The following is a 22,039-nucleotide window of genomic DNA, read 5'->3' as shown; positions in this document are numbered from 1 at the left end:
GCTCATGTTTACCAATAAACAAGTTAGACTACAGAGAACAGTCTGCTTATTTGGGAGACAGAAGTGGTTTATGCCGTATGTCGGATCACACACACCGTATCAACGTGTATGAAGACAGAACAATACTCACAAAAGGGGGTGCCACTATGTATTAACCATGGAGGGTGCCCAAACTTATGCATTGACCCATTTTCATAAAAAAAAAAAAAAAATGTAAAAGATGTAATTTTTCTCTCCTTTAAAATACAAAGGAAATGTGTCATCCGTAACTTTCGGCCTTTTAGAGATCATCTTCAACTTAACGGTTCCCAATAAGGCTATGTGCCCACGTTGCAGAATGTATGCAGAATTTTCCTGATCAAAACTGGACTCCCTGCGCAGGAAATCTGCATGCGATTTCTAGCGTTTTTTTTCCAGAGCGTCCCAATACAATAATATAGCGTCAAAATCGCCGAAATTCCGCAAAATTAATGAACATGCTGCATTTTTTTTCACGGAAAAAAATGCAGCATGGGCACAACAATGCGGAATTCCATTAAAAATAAGGGAATGCACTTTGTAAGCGTTTTTTAAGTCTTTCCTCTGCGGAAAAAAATGCAACGCAGTCACACAGCCTAAGGGTATGTGTCCACCTTCAGGATGGCCGGCGGTATCGTCGGAGCGGCTTTGCCGCTCTGTGCTAAGCCCCGCCCCCTTCTGGGACGCGATGATGCCGGATGGGTTCATAGCACACATCCGGGATCATCGCACCCATCGCATAGGGTCCTGTGCTATATCTTGCGGTGCCGCAGCGTCGCCGCAAGATATACAGACATGCTGCGATCTGAAAAGACGTGCAGCATGTCCGGAGTCGCAGGGCCGCCGCGTGCGTGTTACCACGCATAGTGGAGACGGGATTTCAATAAATCCCCTCCACTATGCTCTAACATCTGGACGCTGCGTGTTTGATGCTGCGTCTCTATGCAGCGTCAATCACGCAGCGTTTACTGCACATGGACACATAACCTAAAGCCGGCATCACACTTGTGAGTTTTACGGACGTAAGAGCGCAGAAACTACGTCCGTAAAACTCGCAAAACATACGGCACAATTATTCTCTATGCTCCTATCTGCCGTATTAAACTGATTAGTATTATACGGCTTTCTACGGCCGTAGAAAATCGCAGCATGCTGCGTTTGTCACCGTATTGCGCAAATAAAACATCAATGAAAGTCTATGGAAGCCCCAAAAATACGGATTACACACGGACCAGCAGTGTGACTTGCGAGGAATACGCAGCGCTGTTAGAGAGAAAAGCCGGCAATTCAGCGCGGTGTACAGTAAAATCACACTGACAGCTTACAGTAGAATAGGTAGAATAAATGTGTACACATAGAATAGGTATATATATATATATATATATATATAACACATATGTATATATATATATTATTATTTCATCCAGCGCGCTATAGCAGAAAGCCGGTAATTCAATTACCGGCTTTTGCCTTCTCCTTCCTAAACCCGACATGATATGAGACCTGGTTTACATACAGTAAACCATCTCATATCCCCATTTTTTTTTTGCATATTCCACACTACTAATGTTAGTGGTGTGTCTATGCAAAATTTGGCCGTTCTAGCTAGTAAATTAAAGGGTTAAATGGCGGGAAAAATTGGCGTGGGCTCCCGCGCAATTTTCTCCGCCAGAGTAGTAAAGCCAGTGACTGAGGGCAGATATTAATAGCCTGGAGAGGGTCCATGGTTATTCCCCCCCGGCTAAAAACACCTGCCCCCAGCCACCCCAGAAAAGGCACATCTGGAAGATGCGCCTATTCTGGCACTTGGCCACTCTCTTCCCACTCCCGTGTAGCGGTGGGATATGGGGTAATGAAGGGTTAATGCCACCTTGCTATTATAAGGTGACATTAAGCCAAATTAATAATGGAGAGGCGTCAATTATGACACCTATCCATTATTAATCCAATACTAGTAAAGGGTTAAAAAAAAAAAAAACACACACACATTATTAAAAATTAATTTAATGAAAAAAACACAAAGGTTGTTGTATTAATTTATTCTACTCTCAATCCACTCACTGAAGACCCTCGATCTGAAAATACATACCTTCCGAGGATCTGTCACGTCCAACGATGTAAATCCATCTGAAGGGGTTAAAATATTTTGCAGCCATGAGCTCCGCTAATGCAGCTGCTCATGTCTGCAAAACCCCGGAGAATGTAGGTAAAGTAGGTCATTGACCTATATTTACCTGCATTTGCGGTGAGGCGCCCTCTGCTGGCTGTTCCTAGATCGTGGGAACTTTCCTAGAAAGCTCCCAGGCTTGAGATCATAAGAGGGCGCCCTCTGCTGGTTGTCCTCATATGGACTCGAAAAGTTGACCAGCAATTTCTTATTTCTACAACACCATTTTTTTTTTTTTTAGGGACCACATCTCATTTGAAGTCATTTTGAGGGGTCTATATGATAGAAAATACCCAAGTGTGACACCATTCTAAAAACTACACCCCTCAAGGTGCTCAAAACCATATTCAAGAAGTTTATTAACCCTTCTGGTGCTTCACAGGAATTTTTTGAATGTTTAAATAAAAATGAACATTTAACTTTTTTTCACAAAAAATTTAATTCAGCTCCAACTTGTTTTATTTTACCAAGGGTAACAGGAGAAAATGGACCCCAAACATTGTTGTACAATTTGTCCTGAGTACGCCAATACCCCACATGTGGGGGTAAACCACTGTTTGGGCGCATGGCAGAGCTCGGAAGCGAAGGAGCGCCATTTGACTTTTCGATGCAAAATTGACTGGAATTGAGATGGGACGCCATGTTTCGTTTGGAGAGCTCCTGATGTGCCTAAACATTGAAACCCCCCACAAGTGACAACATTTTGGAAAGTAGACCCCCTAAGGAACTTATCTAGAGGTGTGGTGAGCACTTTGACGCACCAAGTGCTTCACAGAAGTTTATAATGTAGAACCGTAAAAATAAAAAATCATATTTTTTCACAAAAATTAATTTTCGCCCCCAATTTTTTATTTTCCCAAGGGTAAGAGAAGAAATTGGACCCCAAAAGTTGTTGTACAATTTGTCCTGAGTACGCTGATGGCCCATATGTGGGGGTAAACCACTGTTTGGGCGGATGGGAGAGCTCGGAAGGGAAGGAGCGCCGTTTGACTTTTCAATGCAAAATTGACAGGAATTGAGATGGGACGTCATGTTGCGTTTGAAGAGCCACTGATGTGCCTAAACATTGAAACCCCCCACAAGTGACACCATTTTGGAAAGTAGACCCCCTTAGGAACTTATCTAGATGTGTGCTGAGCGCCTTCACCCACCAAGGGCTTCACAGAAGTTTATAATGGAGAGCTGTAAAAATAAAACAAAAATTTTTTCCCACAAAAATTATTTTTTAGCCCCCAGTTTTGTATTTTCCCGAGGGTAACAGGAGAAATTGGACCCCACAATTTGTTGTCCAATTTGTCCTGAGTGCCCTGATACCCCATATGTGGGGGGGAACCACTGTTTGGGCGCATGGGAGGGCTCGGAAGGGAAGGAGCTCAATTTGGAATGAGGACTTAGATGGATTGGTCTGCAGGTGTCACATTGCGTTTGCAGAGCCCCTAATGTACCTAAACAGTAGAAACCCCCACAAGTGACACCATTTTGGAATATAGACCCCCTAAGGAACTCATCTAGATGTGTTGTGATAGCTTTAAACCCCCAAGTGTTTCACTACAGTTTGTAACGCAGAGCCGGGAAAATAAAAAATCTTTTTTTTTCCCACAAAAATTATTTTTTAGCCCCCAGTTTTGTATTTTCCCAAGGGTAACAGGAGAAATTGGACCCCAAAAGTTGTTATTCTATTTGTCCGGAGTACGCCGATACCCCATATGTTGGGGTAAACCCGTTTGGGCACACGGGAGAGCTCGGAAGGGAAGAAGCACTGTTTTACTTTTTCAACGCAGAATTGGCTGGAATTGAGATCAGACGCCATGTCGCGATTGGAGAGCCCCTGATGTGCCTAAACAGTGGAAACCCCCCAATTATAACTGAAACCCTAATCCAAACACACCCCTAACCCTAATCCCAACAGTAACCCTAACCACACCTCTAACCCCAACCCTATTCCCAACTGTAAATGTAATCTAAACCCTAACTGTAACTTTAGCCCCAACCCGAACCCTAACTTTAGCCCCAACCCAAACTGTAGCCCTAACCCTAGCCCTAACCCTAACCCTAGCCCCAACCCGAACCCTAACTTTAGCCACAACCCAAACTGTAGCCCTAACCCTAGCCCTAACCCTAGCCCTAACCATAACCCTAGCCCTAACCCTAGCCCTAACCCTAGTCCTAATGAGAAAATGGAAATAAATACATTTTTTTAATTTTTCCCTAACTAAGGGGGTGATGAAGGGGGGTTTGATTTACTTTTATAGCGGGTTATTTAGCGGATTTTTATGATTGGCAGCCGTCACACACTGAAAGACGCTTTTTATTGCAAAAAATATTTTTTGCGTTACCACATTTTGAGAGCTATAATTTTTCCATATTTTGGTCAACAGAGTCATGTGAGGTTTTGTTTTTTGCGGGACGAGTTGACGTTTTTATTGGTAACATTTTCGGGCACGTGACATTTTTTGATCGCTTTTTATTCAGATTTTTGTGAGGCAGAATGACCAAAAACCAGCTATTCATGAATTTCTTTTGAGGAAGGCGTTTATACCGTTCCGCGTTTGGTAAAATTGATAAATCAATTTTATTCTTCGGGTCAGTACGATTACAGCGACACCTCATTTATATCATTTTTTTATGTTTTGGCGCTTTTATACGATAAAAACTATTTTATAGAAAAAATAATTATTTTTGCATTGCTTTATTCTCAGGACTATAACTTTTTTATTTTTTTGCTGATGATGCTGCGGCTCGTTTTTTGTGGGACAAGATGACGTTTTCAGCGGTACCATGGTTATTTATATCTGTCTTTTTCATCGCGTGTTATTCCACTTTTTGTTCGGCGGTATGATAATAAAGCGTTGTTTTTTGCCTCGTTTTTTTTTTTCTTACGGTGTTTACTGAAGGGGTTAACTAGTGGGCCTGTTTTATAGGTCGGGCCGTTACGGAGGCGGCGATACTAAATGTGTGTACTTTTATTGTTTTGTTTTTTTTATTTAGATAAAGAAATGTATTTATGGGAATAATATTTTTTTTTTTCATTATTTTGGAATATTTTTTTTTATTTATTTTTTTACACATTTGAAAAAAATTTTTTTTACATTTTTACTTTGTCCCAGGGGGGGACGGAACATCACAGATCGGTGATCTGACAGTTTGCACAGCACTCTGTCAGATCACCGATCTGAGAGCAGTGCAGGCTGCTTCACAGTGCCTGCTCTGAGCAGGCTCTGTGAAGCCACCTCCCTCCCTGCAGGAACCGGATCCGCGGCCATCTTGGATCCGGGCCTGGAGCAGGGAGGGAGGGAGGTAAGACCCTCGCAGCAACGCGATCACATCGCGTTGCTGTGGGGGGCTCAGGGAAGCACGCAGGGAGCCCCCTCTGTTGTGAATTCTGTGGCAGAGTTCACTCCTGTGGTCACAAGTGGTACTTCGGCTGATTCTCTCTGGGAGCTTCCGTTTGTGGAGGAAAGTGGTACTGCAGCTTCTGAGTTTCCTCCCTCAGGTGATCTGGTGAGGTCGTTAGCTGCTTCTCTACTTAACTCCACCTAATGCTTTGATCCATGCTTCCTGTCAATGTTCCAGTGTTGGACTTGGGTTTCTCTGGATCATTCCTGTGGCCTGCTGCTCTGCATAGCTAAGTGCTTCTTTGCTATTTGTTGCTATTTTTTCTGTCCAGCTGTCTATTTGTTTTGCTGGAAGCTCTGGGACGCAGAGGGTGTACCTCCGTGCCGTTAGTTCGGTGCGGAGGGTCTTTTTTGCCCCCTTTGCGTGGTTTTCTTTAGGGTTTTGTGTAGACCACAAAGTTATCTTTCCTATCCTCGTTCTGTCTAGAATATCGGGCCTCACTTTGCTGAATCTATTTCATCCCTACGTTTGTCTTTTCATCTTGCTCACAGTCATATGTGGGGGGCTGCCTTTTCCTTTGGGGTATTTCTCTGAGGCAAGGTAGGCTTATTTTTCTATCTTCAGGCTAGTTAGTTTCTCAGGCTGTGCCGAGTTGCATAGGTAGCGTTAGGCGCAATCCACGGCTGCCTCTAGTTGTGTTTGGAGAGGATCAGGAATTGCGGTCTACAGAGTTCCCACGTCTCAGAGCTCGTTCTATTATTTTGGGTTATTGTCAGATCACTGTATGTGCTCTGATCGCTATGTACATTGTGTTACTGAATTGCCTATCATGACAGTACAGGAAGCCTAAGTACTAATGATTCTCAATAGAGGGAAAAAAGAAGTTCTGAGACCATTTTTTTTCCTTTGCACTGTGATTTGTCTTTTTTTTCCCATAGATATTTGGGTGGTTCAGGACACAGGTGTTACAATGGACATTAAAGGTCTGTCTTCATGTGTAGATCAGCTCACGGAAAGAGTTCAAGATATTCAAAATTTTGTGGTTCAGAATTCTTTGTTAGAACCGAGAATTCCTATTCCAGATTTGTTTTTTGGAGATAGAACTAAATTTCTGAGTTTCAAGAATAATTGTAAACTGTTTCTGGCTTTGAAACCTCGCTCCTCTGGTGACCCGGCGCAACAGGTTAGGATCGTCATTTCTTTTTTGCGTGGCGACCCTCAGGACTGGGCATTTTCTCTTGCGTCAGGAGATCCTGCATTAAGTAATATCGATGCGTTTTTCCTGGCGCTTGGATTGCTGTACGATGAGCCTAATTCAGTGGATCAGGCAGAAAAAAATTTGCTGGCTCTTTGTCAGGCTCAGGATGAGATAGAGCTATATTGCCAGAAATTTAGAAAATGGTCCGTGCTCACTCAATGGAATGAATCTGCGCTTGCAGCCATTTTCAGAAAGGGTCTCTCTGAAGCCATTAAGGATGTCATGCTGGGATTTCCTATGAATCGGTCGACGCTTGCGTGAGCGTAAATCTGTGCACCATTTGGCGGTATTACCTGAGATTAAACCTGAGCCTATGCAGTGCGATAGGACTATGACCAGAGTTGAACGGCAAGAACACAGACGTCTGAATGGGCTGTGTTTCTACTGTGGTGATTCCACTCATGCTATCTCTGATTGTCCTAAGCGCACTAAGCGGTTCGCTAGGTCTGCCGCCATTGGTACTGTACAGTCAAAATTTCTTCTGTCCGTTACCTTGATATGCTCCTTGTCGTCGTATTCTGTCATGGCGTTTGTGGATTCAGGCGCTGCCCTGAATTTGATGGACTTGGATTATGCTAAACGTTGTGGGTTTTTCTTGGAGCCCTTGCAGTGTCCTATTCCATTGAGAGGAATTGATGATACACCTTTGGCCAAGAATAAGCCACAATACTGGACCCAGCTAACCATGTGCATGGCTCCTGCACATCAGGAGGTTATTCGCTTTCTGGTGTTGCATAATCTGCATGATGTGGTCGTGTTGGGGTTGCCATGGCTACAAGCCCATAATCCAGTATTGGATTGGAATTCCATGTTGGTGTCCAGCTGGGGTTGTCAGGGGGTACATGGTGATGTTCCATTTCTGTCAATTTCGTCATCCACCCCTTCTGAGGTTCCAGAGTTCTTGTCTGATTACCGGGATGTATTTGATGAGCCCAAGTCCGATGCCCTACCTCCGCATAGGGATTGTGATTGTGCTATCAATTTGATTCCTGGTAGTAAATTTCCAAAAGGTCGACTGTTTAATTTATCCATGCCTGAGCATACCGCTATGCGCAGTTATGTGAAGGAATCCCTGGAGAAGGGGCATATTCGCCCGTCATCGTCGCCATTAGGAGCAGGGTTCTTTTTTGTAGCCAAGAAGGATGGTTCGCTGAGACCGTGTATAGATTACCGCCTTCTTAATAAGATCACTGTTAAATTTCAGTACCCCTTGCCATTGTTATATGATTTGTTTGCTCGGATTAAGGGGGCTAGTTGGTTCACTAAGATAGATCTTCGTGGTGCATATAATCTGGTGAGAATCAGGCAAGGCGATGAATGGAAAACTGCATTTAATACGCCCGAGGGTCATTTTGAGTATCTAGTGATGCCGTTCGGACTTGCCAATGCTCCATCAGTGTTTCAATCCTTTATGCATGACATCTTCCGTGAGTACCTGGATAAATTCCTGATTGTGTACTTGGATGACATTTTGATCTTCTCGGATGATTGGGAGTCTCATGTGAAGCAGGTCAGAACAGTTTTTCAGGTCCTGCGTGCTAATTCTTTGTTTGTGAAGGGATCAAAGTGTCTCTTTGGTGTGCAGAAGGTTTCATTTTTGGGGTTCATCTTTTCCCCTTCTACTATCGAGATGGATCCGGTTAAGGTCCAAGCCATCCATGATTGGACTCAGCCGACATCTCTGAAAAGTCTGCAAAAGTTCCTGGGCTTTGCTAATTTTTATCGTCGCTTCATCTGCAATTTTTCTAGTGTTGCCAAACCATTGACCGATTTGACCAAGAAGGGTGCTGATTTGGTCAATTGGTCTTCTGCTGCTGTGGAAGCTTTTCAAGAGTTGAAGCGTCGTTTTTCTTCTGCCCCTGTGTTGTGTCAACCAGATGTTTCTCTTCCGTTCCAGGTCGAGGTTGATGCTTCTGAGATTGGAGCAGGGGCTGTTTTGTCACAGAGAGGTTCTGGTTGCTCAGTGATGAAACCAAGCGCTTTCTTTTCCAGGAAGTTTTCGCCTGCTGAGCGAAATTATGATGTGGGCAACCGAGAGTTGCTGGCCATGAAGTGGGCATTCGAGGAGTGGCATCATTGGCTTGAAGGAGCTAAGCATCGCGTGGTGGTATTGACTGATCATAAGAACTTGACTTATCTCGAGTCTGCCAAGCGCTTGAATCCTAGACAGGCCCGTTGGTCGTTATTTTTTGCCCGTTTTGACTTTGTGATTTCGTACCTTCCGGGCTCTAAAAATGTGAAGGCGGATGCTCTGTCTAGGAGTTTTGTGCCCGACTCTCCGGGTTTATCTGAGCCGGCGGGTATCCTCAAGGAAGGAGTAATTGTGTCTGCCATCTCCCCTGATTTGCGGCGGGTGCTGCAAAAATTTCAGGCTAATAAACCTGATCGTTGCCCAGCGGAGAAACTGTTTGTCCCTGATAGGTGGACGAATAGAGTTATCTCTGAACTTCATTGTTCGGTGTTGGCTGGTCATCCTGGAATCTTTGGTACCAGAGAGTTAGTGGCTAGATCCTTTTGGTGGCCGTCTCTGTCGCGGGATGTGCGTACTTTTGTGCAGTCCTGTGGGATTTGTGCTCGGGCTAAGCCCTGCTGTTCTCGTGCCAGTGGGTTGCTTTTGCCCTTGCCGGTCCCGAAGAGGCCTTGGACACATATCTCTATGGATTTTATTTCTGACCTTCCCGTTTCTCAAAAGATGTCAGTCATTTGGGTGGTCTGTGATCGCTTTTCTAAGATGGTCCATCTGGTACCCTTGTCTAAATTGCCTTCCTCCTCTGATTTGGTGCCTTTGTTCTTCCAGCATGTGGTTCGTTTGCATGGCATTCCAGAGAATATTGTTTCTGACAGAGGTTCCCAGTTTGTTTCGAGGTTTTGGCGAGCCTTTTGTGGTAGGATGGGCATTGATTTGTCTTTTTCCTCGGCTTTCCATCCACAGACTAATGGCCAGACCGAACGAACCAATCAGACCTTGGAAACATATCTGAGATGTTTGTTTCTGCTGATCAGGATGACTGGGTGTCCTTTTTGCCTTTGGCTGAGTTCGCCCTTAATAATCGGGCCAGCTCGGCTACCTTGGTTTCGCCGTTTTTCTGCAATTCTGGGTTCCATCCTCGTTTCTCTTCAGGACAGGTTGAGTCTTCGGACTGTCCTGGTGTGGATACTGTGGTGGACAGGTTGCAGCAGATTTGGACTCAGGTAGTGGACAATTTGACCTTGTCCCAGGAGAAGGCTCAACTTTTCGCTAATCGCAGACGCCGTGTGGGTCCCCGACTTCGTGTTGGGGATCTGGTTTGGTTATCTTCTCGTCATATTCCTATGAAGGTTTCCTCTCCTAAGTTTAAACCTCGTTTTATTGGTCCGTATAGGATTTCTGAGGTTCTTAATCCTGTGTCTTTTCGTCTGACCCTCCCAGATTCTTTTTCCATACATAACGTATTCCATAGGTCATTGTTGCGGAGATACGTGGCACCTATGGTTCCATCTGTTGAGCCTCCTGCCCCAGTTTTGGTGGAGGGGGAATTGGAGTATATTGTGGAGAAGATTTTGGATTCTCGTGTTTCAAGACGGAAACTCCAGTATCTGGTTAAATGGAAGGGTTATGCTCAGGAAGATAATTCCTGGGTTTTTGCCTCTGATGTCCATGCTCCCGATCTTGTTCGTGCCTTTCATGTGGCTCATCCTGGTCGGCCTGGGGGCTCTGGTGAGGGTTTGGTGACCCCTCCTCAAGGTGGGGGTACTGTTGTGAATTCTGTGGCAGAGTTCACTCCTGTGGTCACAAGTGGTACTTCGGCTGATTCTCTCTGGGAGCTTCCGTTTGTGGAGGAAAGTGGTACTGCAGCTTCTGAGTTTCCTCCCTCAGGTGATCTGGTGAGGTCGTTAGCTGCTTCTCTACTTAACTCCACCTAATGCTTTGATCCATGCTTCCTGTCAATGTTCCAGTGTTGGACTTGGGTTTCTCTGGATCATTCCTGTGGCCTGCTGCTCTGCATAGCTAAGTGCTTCTTTGCTATTTGTTGCTATTTTTTCTGTCCAGCTGTCTATTTGTTTTGCTGGAAGCTCTGGGACGCAGAGGGTGTACCTCCGTGCCGTTAGTTCGGTGCGGAGGGTCTTTTTGCCCCCTTTGCGTGGTTTTCTTTAGGGTTTTGTGTAGACCGCAAAGTTATCTTTCCTATCCTCGTTCTGTCTAGAATATCGGGCCTCACTTTGCTGAATCTATTTCATCCCTACGTTTGTCTTTTCATCTTGCTCACAGTCATTATATGTGGGGGGCTGCCTTTTCCTTTGGGGTATTTCTCTGAGGCAAGGTAGGCTTATTTTTCTATCTTCAGGCTAGTTAGTTTCTCAGGCTGTGCCGAGTTGCATAGGTAGCGTTAGGCGCAATCCACGGCTGCCTCTAGTTGTGTTTGGAGAGTATCAGGAATTGCGGTCTACAGAGTTCCCACGTCTCAGAGCTCGTTCTATTATTTTGGGTTATTGTCAGATCACTGTATGTGCTCTGATCGCTATGTACATTGTGTTACTGAATTGCCTATCATAACACCCCTCCCTGCGCGGTGCTTCCATGCACCACCGGCACATCGCGATCATCTTTGATCGCGGTGTGCCGGGGGTTAATGTGCCGGGGGCGGTCCGTGACCGCTCCTGGCACATAGTGCCAGATGTCAGCTGCGATAGTCATAATTGACGCCTCTCCATTATTAATTTGGCTTAATGTCACCTTACAATAGCAAGGTGGCATTAACCCTTCATTACCCCATATCCCACCGCTACACGGGAATGGGAAGAGAGTGGCCAAGTGCCAGAATAGGCGCATCTTCCAGATGTGCCTTTTCTGGGGTGGCTGGGGGCAGGTGTTTTTAGCCAGGGGGGGGCCAATAACCATGGACCCTCTCCAGGCTATTAATATCTGCCCTCAGTCACTGGCTTTACTACTCTGGCGGAGAAAATTGCGCGGGAGCCCACGCCAATTTTTCCCGCCATTTAACCCTTTAATTTACTAGCTAGAACGGCCAAATTTTGCATAGACACACTACTAACATTAGATAAGCATATCGGAACCCAAAATATAAAAGGACCATATTTATGGGGAATACTCTTCATAGAACCATATAGAAAACATACGAAAAAGACAAGAGTCTAAATTCCCAAATATGACTGGAACATATGTAAATAATCACTGATGCCATGTGGTTCGTTTTTTGAAAAAGTATAAATACAATTTTATTCATATAACATCATAACAAAACAACACAGGCCATGACTTCGTGCAAGGATAAAAACAAAATCACTGGACAAGTATGACAGAGATGACGCATGCTAGTGGTGACCGATTATCCATATAACTCAGGCTATGTTAAGTGGTACCAGAAAATGAACTCACTGACAGAAGTGGAAAGCCCGAGTAACCACATAAAAAATGGACAAGCAAACCATAAAATGCCCCCTCCCACAGGATGTACTATAATAGCAAAAATAGCATAAGTGTAGCATAACTAAGTATGGACACCCATGGGGGAAAGGAAAAAAAAAAAAAAAGGGCTAAAGTACTATGCATATGTGGCCAAAGTATTGTTTACCCATAGGATAATGCCAGTCACCACAAGTTACCCCAACGCGCGTTTCGCTGCTTCTTCTTCAGGGGGCAGTGTGGAAATGTGCATAATCTGGACCTTAAATACCCCTCCAAGCACTCAGGACCAGGTGCAACGCATATCAGGAAGTTGCCAGTGACTGTGTTACTGGAGCGCATGTGGGCGTGGCCGCCCACTTCCCCAGCATCACACTCGGCGTCAGGATGCAAAGCAGTATGGGAATGAAGTGTTCCCATAGCAACAGTACAAGCATTGCTCACAGAGACGCCTTGTGCGACGAGGGGCGGCCGCCGCGCACATGCGCAGTCCACACCGGAACCGGCAAGTCCGCCATATTATTGAAGGGCACAGACCATGCCACATAGCCGCCCATAAAACACAGCGCCTATTAGGACGGAATGTAAAGGCGGTCGCCACACACAGGTATAGCCCATGAACAAAACCTAGCAACAGCACCATTTAACTAAAGGGAAAGATCTCACTAAGCCACTAATGGCAAATTAACATGCAAATGCTGTAATAACAAATTAGCAACATAGTACATTCAATTAAATACAGCAAAAAACAGTTAAACACATAATGCATTATGCAACAGTTTTTAAAAGGTGACATGACATGAACAAACAAATATGGCGATGATGTCATAGATGCGTGACTGGTCCGTAAAATGCTGAGTATAGATAGGGAACAGGATTTTTCCAAGGTCCAAAAAACTTCGTCCAAGATATCACACTAAATAAAAAAAGTGAAAAAACACAAACACACACATAAGACAATAGTAATAAAAACAACGGCTCCAGATAAAAGCACGACATGAGACCACCGCAAAAGGCAAACAGGATCCCCCACAGACGCACCGGATTATAGAAAAGGGGAGAAACTAATATTTTCATTAAGCCCAGCAGGGGCAATAGTATCTAACATAACGATCCAGCGACACTCAAGCTGCGCCAGCCTGCGTTTAAGATCCCCTCCTCTGATGCCACAATGTAGGCGGTCAATTCCACGGACTTTCAATAGATCCGGGTTGCAGGCATGGCACAGCCTGAAATGCCGAGGGATCGTTTTAAGGGAAGCCACGTCGATAGAGGATTGTGCTGCTCTGATGTCCCTCACATGCTCTCTTGTGCGAATACGCAATGCCCTAGAGGTGAGGCCCACATACACCAAGCCACAAGGGCATGTGGCATAGTATATGACATAGTCACTACTGCAGGATATATAGTCCCTAATTTTAAATGTTCTTTTGCCATCAGATGATGTAAAATCGGTGGCCCTTACAATGTTCCGACATGCCACGCATGAACCACACGGGTAACACCCCAGCCGCGGTGTACCCGTGAAAAAGGAGGGAACAGGCGGGGTTGCCACATAGTGGCTTTTAACCAAAAGGTCCCTCAAGTTGCTACTCCGTTTAGCTGTCATTAACGGTCTCTCGGGGAGTAGATCACCAATCACCGGTTCAGTCTTTAAGATCGGCCAATGTTTATTTAGGATACCGCGAATGGCATCCCATCTATTGTTATACGTAGTTATGAACCTAATCTGTTCAGAACCATTCTTAGCCCTCCCGGAGCCCGTCAGCAGCCGGCCACGGACAGACGTCTTAGCCCGTGAATATCCCTTTTTGATGCACCTGTTGCTATATCCACGTGAATGGAACCGGTCCCTAAGGTCCAGCGCCTGCGCCTCAAAGCGATCTGGGGTGGAACATAACCGCTTGATTCGCAGGAACTGCCCTATCGGAACCGCCCGTACCGTGGATGGGGTGTGGGCTGATGAAGCGTGTAAGAGTGAATTTACTGAGGTCTTCTTCCTAAACACATCCGTTTGCACCATGCAGTCATCGTCAACACAAATCTGGATGTCCAAAAAAATCAATATTACGGTCATGGTGTTGGAACGTTAATTTGATGTTGTACTCATTACTATTAAGAAAAGAAAAAAAAATGTTGACAGGTCCAAAACCGACCCTTGCCAAATAATCAATAAATCATCAATATAGCGGTACCACCCAACCCTGTATACATGTATAGCGCATCAACATGGGGTGAGGGCTGTGGAATTCTTCCTGAACACTAGTAATTTGGATGTTATGTTGCAGTCTTTAATTCTTGAGCTTTTGAGGTTTGTACTCACTCACAATTTTTTTACGTTTAAAGACCGGTTTTATTTACAGCAACGCGGTACCGCAATGGGCGCGGTGTGTGCGCCATCCTACGCTAACCTCTTTCTTGGCTTTTGGGAGAGGGAGGTTTTCGGGGATGGCGCATGCGCCGCCTCCCAAGTGGTTGGGTGGTACCGCTATATTGATGATTAATTGATTATTTGACAAGGGTCGGTTTTGGACCTGTCAACATTTTTTTCTTTTCTTAATAGTAATGAGTACAACATCAAATTAACGTTCCAACACCATGACCGTATTATTGATTTTTTGGACATCCAGATTTGTGTTGACGATGACTGCACGGTGCAAACGGATGTGTTTAGGAAGAAGACCTCAGTAAATTCACTCTTACACGCTTCATCAGCCCACACCCCATCCACGGTACGGGCGGTTCCGATAGGGCAGTTCCTGCGAATCAGGCAGTTATGTTCCACCCCAGATCGCTTTGAGGCGCAGGCGCTGGACCTTAGGGACCGGTTCCGTTCACGTGGATATAGCAACAGGTGCATCAAAAAGGGATATTGACGGGCTAAGACGTCTGTCCGTGGCCGGCTGCTGACGGGCTCCGGGAGGGCTAAGAATGGTTCTGAACAGATTAGGTTCATAACTACGTATAACAATAGATGGGATGCCATTCGCGGTATCCTAAATAAACATTGGCCGATCTTAAAGACTGAACCGGTGATTGGTGATCTACTCCCCGAGAGACCGTTAATGACAGCTAGACGGAGTAGCAACTTGAGGGACCTTTTGGTTAAAAGACACTATGTGGCAACCCCGCCTGTTCCCTCCTTTTTCACGGGTACACCGCGGCTGGGGTGTTACCCGTGTGGTTCATGCGTGGCATGTCGGAACATTGTAAGGGCCACCGATTTTACATCATCTGATGGCAAAAGAACGTTTAAAATTAGGGACTATATATCCTGCAGTAGTGACTATGTCATATACTATGCCACATGCCCTTGTGGCTTGGTGTATGTGGGCCTCACCTCTAGGGCATTGCGTATTCGCACAAGAGAGCATGTGAGGGACATCAGAGCAGCACAATCCTCTATCGACGTGGCTTCCCTTAAAACGATCCCTCGGCATTTCAGGCTGTGCCATGCCTGCAACCCGGATCTATTGAAAGTCCGTGGAATTGATCGCCTACATTGTGGCATCAGAGGAGGGGATCTTAAACGCAGGCTGGCGCAGCTTGAGTGTCGCTGGATCGTTATGTTAGATACTATTGCCCCTGCTGGGCTTAATGAAAATATTAGTTTCTCCCCTTTTCTATAATCCGGTGCGTCTGTGGGGGATCCTGTTTGCCTTTTGCGGTGGTCTCATGTCGTGCTTTTATCTGGAGCCGTTGTTTTTATTACTATTGTCTTATGTGTGTGTGTTTGTGTTTTTTCACTTTTTTTATTTAGTGTGATATCTTGGACGAAGTTTTTTGGACCTTGGAAAAATCCTGTTCCCTATCTATACTCAGCATTTTACGGACCAGTCACGCATCTATGACATCATCGCCATATTTGTTTGTTCATGTCATGTCACCTTTTAAAAACTGTTGCATAATGCATTATGTGTTTAACTGTTTTTTGCTGTATTTAATTGAATGTACTATGTTGCTAATTTGCTATTACAGCATTTGCATGTTAATTTGCCATTAGTGGCTTAGTGGGCTCTTTCCCTTTAGTTAAATGGTGCTGTTGCTAGGTTTTGTTCATGGGCTATACCTGTGTGTGGCGACCGCCTTTACATTCTGTCCTAATAGTATTGGGACCTGTTCTCTTCAACATATTCATTAATGATCTGGTAGAAGGTTTACACAGTAAAATATCGATATTTGCAGATGATACAAAACTATGTAAAGCAGTTAATACAAGAGAAGATAGTATTCTGCTACAGATGGATCTGGATAAGTTGGAAACTTGGGCTGAAAGGTGGCAGATGAGGTTTAACAATGATAAATGTAAGGTTATACACATGGGAAGAAGGAATCAATGTCACCATTACACACTGAATGGGAAACCACTGGGTAAATCTGACAGGGAGAAGGACTTGGGGATCCTAGTTAATGATAAACTTACCTGGAGCAGCCAGTGCCAGGCAGCAGCTGCCAAGGCAAACAGGATCATGGGGTGCATTAAAAGAGGTCTGGATACACATGATGAGAGCATTATACTGCCTCTGTACAAATCCCTAGTTAGACCGCACATGGAGTACTGTGTCCAGTTTTGGTCACCGGTGCTCAGGAAGGATATAATGGAACTAGAGAGAGTACAAAGGAGGGCAACAAAATTAATAAAGGGGATGGGAGAACTACAATACCCAGATAGATTAGCGAAATTAGGATTATTTAGTCTAGAAAAAAGACGACTGAGGGGCGATCTAATAACCATGTATAAGTATATAAGGGGACAATACAAATATCTTGCTGAGGATCTGTTTATACCAAGGAAGGTGACGGGCACAAGGGGGCATTCTTTGCGTCTGGAGGAGAGAAGGTTTTTCCACCAACATAGAAGAGGATTCTTTACTGTTAGGGCAGTGAGAATCTGGAATTGCTTGCCTGAGGAGGTGGTGATGGCGAACTCAGTCGAGGGGTTCAAGAGAGGCCTGGATGTCTTCCTGGAGCAGAACAATATTGTATCATACAATTAGGTTCTGTAGAAGGACGTAGATCTGGGGATTTATTATGATGGAATATAGGCTGAACTGGATGGACAAATGTCTTTTTTCGGCCTTACTAACTATGTTACTATGTTACTATGTAATAGGCGCTGTGTTTTATGGGCGGCTATGTGGCATGGTCTGTGCCCTTCAATAATATGGCGGACTTGCCGGTTCCGGTGTGGACTGCGGATGTGCGCGGAGGCCGCCCCCGCCCCTCGTCGCACAAGGCGTCTCTGTGAGCAATGCTTGTACTGTTGCTATGGGAACACTTCATTCCCATACTGCTTTGCATCCTGACGCCGAGTGTGATGCTGGGGAAGTGGGCGGCCACGCCCACATGCGCTCCAGTAACACAGTCACTGGCAACTTCCTGATATGTGTTGCACCTGGTCCTGAGAAAAAAACGGAGAAAGAAGACTACCGAAAAGCCCGCACACTACACCAAATAATATAAGAAATTTTATTGGGTACTCCAAAAACAGCAAAAAACACATATAAAACATAAGTAAAAACAGCACAAGAGCACCCCACTCATGGACCCCCTACAAATACATGATTAATTACAAAATAAATGCAAAATAACAGAAAATATGGATATAAATATATAATAGTTATCAAAAACATGTAGACAAATGCAAATGCATATGAAATGGCAGATATATACAACCTCCTAAAAATGACCATATAACAGAGCAGAGACACAGCCACAAATAATTTAGTGGCTAACATATATCCTACTCAGACCAATATAAACCTATAATGGGAAATTGGTTATGCTCTGAAATATACCCAAGGGGCAAGCCACCATAGCCCATAGAAGGCCAGTAACCAGGCCGGCACAGATAGAAAAATGTATAACACGGCCCTAGTCCCGTGTGCACCCAAAGTAGCACAACGCCAGTATACAGGCCATGGTAACGGTAAGGCTCGCAGGCCAACAAAGGAGGGAAATACCAACCAGGAGGGGGTCCCAGATGAAAATGGGAGCGGGGCGCGACCCAACGCGTATCGCCGTAACCCGTACGGCTTCGTCAGGGGAAGATGGTCCTGAGTGCTTGGAGGGGTATTTAAGGTCCAGATTATGCACATTTCCACACTGCCCCCTGAAGAAGAAGCAGCGAAACGCGCGTTGGGGTAACTTGTGGTGACTGGCATTATCCTATGGGTAAGCAATACTTTGGCCACATATGCATAGTACTTTAGCCCTTTTTTTTTTTTTTTTCCTTTCCCCCCATGGGTGTCCATACTTAGTTATGCTACACTTATGCTATTTTTGCTAATATAGTACATCCTGTGGGAGGGGGCATTTTATGGTTTGCTTGCCCATTTTTTTATGTGGTTACTCGGGCTTTCCACTTCTGTCAGTGAGTTCATTTTCTGGTACCACTTAACATAGCCTGAGTTATATGGATAATCGGTCACCACTAGCATGCGTCATCTCTGTCATACTTGTCCAGTGATTTTGTTTTTATCCTTGCACGAAGTCATGGCCTGTGTTGTTTTGTTATGATGTTATATGAATAAAATTGTATTTATACTTTTTCAAAAAACGAACCACATGGCATCAGTGATTATTTATATATGTTCCAGTCATATTTGGGAATTTAGACTCTTGTCTTTTTCGTATGTTTTCTACACTACTAACATTAGTAGTGTGGAATATGCAAGAAAAATGGGGATATGAGATGGTTTACTGTATGTAAACCATGTCTCATATTATGTCGGATTTAGGAAGGAGATTTCTGCTATATCGCGCTGGATGAAATATTAATATATATACATATATGTGTCTACTGATTATATATATATATATATATATATATATATATATATATATATATATATATATATATATATATATATATATATATATATATATATATATATATATATATATATACACAGTACATGTTTTTTGTTTGTTTTTTGTTGTTGTTTTTTTACACATGGATCCCTTGTGTAGCCGTATGTCGGTTTTGCAAGCCTGCGATAAAAACACGCAGTACGGATGACATACGGATTACATACGGAGGATGCCATGCGCAATAAACGGTGAAACACCCTGCCTATGGAGGAGCTACGGACCACTATTTTCGGGACTTTTCAGCGTATTACGGCCGTAATATACGGACCGTATTTTCATACGCTGCGTGTGACGCCGGCCTAAGAGTAATTTTGACCAGCGGTGCACAAACTTACATGCCACTGTAGCTTTTAAAGGGAACCAGTCACCCCGTTTTTTCAATGAGATAAAAATAGCGTTTAATAGGGCCTGAGCTGTGCTTTACAATAGTGCCCCTTTATTGTCCCTTGATTCCCCACCTTTGCTGCCAAAATACCCTAGTAAACTCGCCGTTTTCTGCTGTCAATCACCTTGGTACGGTCTGATGGGCTGTGCCTAATCGCTGTCTCTCCCCCGCTCCTCGGCTTGTCAGACGTAACTCGATCTGTGAATAACACAGATCGCGCTCATGTTTTGTGTTTGCGCAGTGCATTTGCCGCTACCGCATGTGCAGTATGTATTGCTCAACTGTGGGCAAAGCATACAATACATCATTGCGCATGCGCCGGTTTTTTACTGTAACCTCTGTGCTCCTGAAGTCTCAGTATGCAAATTTGCATATCGAGACTTCCGGGGCACAGAGGTTACAGTGAAAAACCCGTGCATGTGCAATGATGTGTTGTATGCTTTGCCCACAGTTGGGCAAAGCATACTGCGCAGGCGCGAGATGACACTTTAATGCGCAGGTGCTAAATACAACGCTGGGAAGAAGATTCTCAGTGAAAAGCCGGACGTGGGGAGAATCGGAGATTAGGCACAGCCCATCGGACCGGACCAAGGTGATTGACAGCCGAAAACGGCGAGTTTACTAAGGTATTTTGGCAGCAAAGGTGGGGAATCAAGGGATAATAAAGGCACTAATGTAAGGCAGAGCTCAGGCCCTATTGAACGCTATTTTTATGTCATATTGAAAAAACGGGGTGACAGGTTCCCTTTAATGGGAATCTGTCAGCAGGGTTTTTGCTACGCAATCTGAGTGCACCATGATGAAAGGGCAGAGTGCGTGATTACAGGGATGTGTCAGTTACTTGGTTATGTGTTTCAACACACTGAGTAGCAGTTTTCCAACAATGTACACAGAATGCTGTGAATCAGTGGTGGGGACAGTTATAAACCCTCAACATTCAGAAAACGGGTAGATTTGCAGCAGATAAAACAGATTTATCAAAATGACAACATGTAGACCATTAAGTGTCACATCACTGGAGTCAGGGTCTCTGTCAATATGTCATGCTGCTCTCACATACATTGCATAGCAATAATCTGGTGAGAAATTCCTTTTAAATAAATAAGATACTTTGTAGTAATTAGCTTTAATCATGTTTGGAAGCATCCTCATTATTATCCACACTAGCTAGCTAGACATTTAACTAATGATAATTCGCACGTCTGTTTTTGTGGATGCAAAAAAATGGATGGCTTCAGTGCTACATCCACTTTTAAAGCAGCCTCAAGCTTGGCATGGGTGATCCACAAAAAATGGATGAGAATGGGACAATGGAAACACTTGAACCTGATGTTTGTCAACATAAGAACTGGATCACAGGAGTGTGAATGTGCCCATAGGGTTCTTTCACACTGGCTGATTGACTGTCCTTAATGCTGACTTGATGATAAAGCAGTGATCAGGTTTGTCAATCATTTGGGAGGCTGCAAAAGGATACAATGAATTCTACAATAACGCATTATCTTCAACCAGCCTTGTGGTCATTTATACTGCCCCCAAGAGTCAGCTGTTCCCCTTGTACTGTACCAGGCCTCTGGATGCCCCCGATACACTGCAGCAAGCAGGATACTCACCCTGACACCAGCTGCCCCACCCTGTAACTGGCACAGGGCGCAATGTGCCCATGAGGCCTCTCCTACTGGCGCAGGGTTAGCTTGGTATAACCTTTCCAAGCCCAGGCCTTTGTGCCATTTGATCATCTCATAATAGCAGATGATTACTGAAGCCAAGCAGGACCTGTGCCCCTACTGGGCCAGTCCTGGCCTGCCCAGCAGCCTACATGGCTGGACACAGGGGCTTCCAGCTCTCCAGCTGTACGGTGAGGGGCTGACAGGACCCCTACTCCGGCATGGAGACGCCTTAAAAAGCTCCGTCTGCTTACACGGGATATGTATACGTACCAAACCAACGCAAACAAGCGTGTCATAGCGCGAGCCCTGTGTCTGCTTATGCTTAGCTGAAGGCCGCCATCTGCGCTGACAACTGCCTAGAAAGTGATTGAAGGCAAGCAACCGAGCAGTAGTAGCGAGGGAAGGGTTAATAAGCCGCACAAGAAACAGGAGCCTGCTCTCATAGCCCCGCCCCTCGTGCGTTCCTATTGGACGAGGTACAGGGTTGTCATCGGCCCCGCTTATCAAGTATAGCATTAGCTTTGCTTGTCATTTGCACTGCACCTTGGGATATGCAGTCCAGAAGGGACCTGTCATATGCACGCAGCGCTGCAACAGTGCGGGGACTAAAAGTCCCAGATACTCCGTAGCTGTCACTAGTGCCCGGCCCGTAGTGGCGTATGTCTGCTATCACATAACTGGGCAGCGACCGGTACTAACAGCTCACGCTTGTGCGATCGGGTCATGTCGCCTTCAGCTGTGCAGGCGGGAGGATGATGCTTTGGCCACAGCTTCTAGCTGGCACCACCTAGGTTGTGGGCGTGCGCAGCTGCCTACCTGCTGCTGGGGAGGTAGATCTGAGTGTCCAGGCGTTGTGCATAGAGTAGGCCCCTGCGCAGCCGCTCTGCTACTCTCTTCCTGATTGCTGTGAGGTCGCGCTGGGTTACTC

General features: G+C 45.0%; 1 protein-coding gene across 3 annotated transcripts in view; it reads right to left on the bottom strand.

Moving 5' to 3' along the window:
* The window catches only part of ZBTB7A (zinc finger and BTB domain containing 7A), a 615,087-nt gene extending 593,068 nt beyond the window's left edge, over positions 1 to 22,019 (bottom strand). For 2 of the 3 annotated variants that reach the window (XM_069767897.1, XM_069767903.1), the window contains exon 1: positions 21,382 to 21,641. The gene's annotated coding sequence lies outside the window, so the exon portion shown is untranslated. Of the gene's footprint in view, positions 1 to 21,381; positions 21,642 to 21,927 lie in introns of those variants that run through there. The other variant, XM_069767900.1, reaches the window with a different exon arrangement.
* Between the last annotated feature and the right edge of the window lie 20 nt (positions 22,020 to 22,039).

Source organism: Ranitomeya imitator, chromosome 1 (genome assembly GCF_032444005.1).
Source record: "Ranitomeya imitator isolate aRanImi1 chromosome 1, aRanImi1.pri, whole genome shotgun sequence".
Classification (NCBI taxonomy): Eukaryota; Metazoa; Chordata; class Amphibia; order Anura; family Dendrobatidae; genus Ranitomeya; species Ranitomeya imitator.
This window is presented reverse-complemented; position numbering and strand designations above follow the sequence as displayed.